The following is a 1,404-nucleotide window of genomic DNA, read 5'->3' as shown; positions in this document are numbered from 1 at the left end:
GCTTTCATCCATAGATGCTTCTCAAGCAAATCCCGGGACGTCATTCTCCCCCTGTACTCGGCCTTAGTGAGGCCGCAGCTGGAGTACTGTGTCCAGTTTTGGGCTCCACAATTCAAAAAGGATGTGGAGAAGCTTGAAAGAGTCCAGAGAAGAGCCACGCGCATGATCAGAGGTCAGGGAAGCAGACCCTACGATGACAGGCTGAGAGCCCTGGGGCTCTTTAGCCTGGAAAAGCGCAGGCTCAGGGGTGATCTGATGGCCACCTATAAGCTTATCTGGGGTGACCACCAGTATCTGGGGGAACGTTTGTTCACCAGAGCGCCCCAAGGGATGACGAGGTCGAATGGTCACAAACTACTTCAAGATCGTTTCAGGCTGGACATAAGGAAGAATTTCTTTACTGTCCGAGCCCCCAAGGTCTGGAACAGCCTGCCACCGGAGGTGGTTCAAGCGCCTTCATTGAACACCTTCAAGATGAAACTGGATGCTCATCTTGCTGGGATCCTATGACCCCAGCTGACTTCCTGCCCTTTGGGCAGGGGGCTGGACTCGATGATCTTCCGAGGTCCCTTCCAGCCCTAATGTCTATGAAATCTATGAAACAGTGTCAGAATGAAACAGCCGGCAAAATTTCCTAGTAGCAGGATCCAAAATCAAAAGCTCCCTCTTGCTAATGGCTACTCCCTTTGCAATGAACCATGGTATCAGGGAGCCTTTTATTTCCTCCCTTCCTGGGCCCATGTTGCCATCCTCTCTGATGAAAAGGGCCATATGAAGTAAACAAGTAAGAAGGGAAGCAGGGACAGAGAAGGTATCAATCTGCCACAAAACACAGAAGAACTCTGTTCCAAAATACTCAAATAAGAAGGGTATTTAAAATATCACTTTCCCTCCAACATTGGGGATGTGTACCAGTGACTGACACAGTAAAGCCAAACCTAATCTGGCTTTCAAACCCCTACCGCAGGTGCTTGTTGTGGCGGGCCAGTAGGGGGCACTCCTGCATTGAGCCGCCCATACCCTGCGCCCGACCACCTTCCAGGCTCCGAGTGCCTCCCTGGGGTCGCCTCATGTCTGGCCGACCCCCTTCCTGGAGCACACTCGCTAGCCTGGGGTAAAAACTGCCACCACCCAGGGCTGGGCTTTATTCTGGCTGTGTGCACCCTGGGAAACACAGGCCTAGTAGCCCTTGAGGGTGCTTGACTCACTTCAAGCACTTGAGGGTGCTTCTCTCAGTCGGAGGCACAAGTAGTGGTCTTCCTTAGTCAGCCGAACCAAGGGGACCCCAAGGAATTCATAGATTTCATAGACATCAGGGCTGGAAGGGACCTCGGAAGATCATCGAGTCCAGCCCCCTGCCCAAAGGGCAGGAAGTCAGCTGGGGTCATAGGATCCCAGCAAGAT

This window comes from Alligator sinensis, unplaced genomic scaffold (assembly GCF_000455745.1).
Source record: "Alligator sinensis unplaced genomic scaffold, ASM45574v1 scaffold955_1, whole genome shotgun sequence".
NCBI lineage: Eukaryota > Metazoa > Chordata > Crocodylia > Alligatoridae > Alligator > Alligator sinensis.
The sequence above is the reverse complement of the archived record's forward strand: the minus strand, read 5'-3'. Positions refer to the sequence as shown.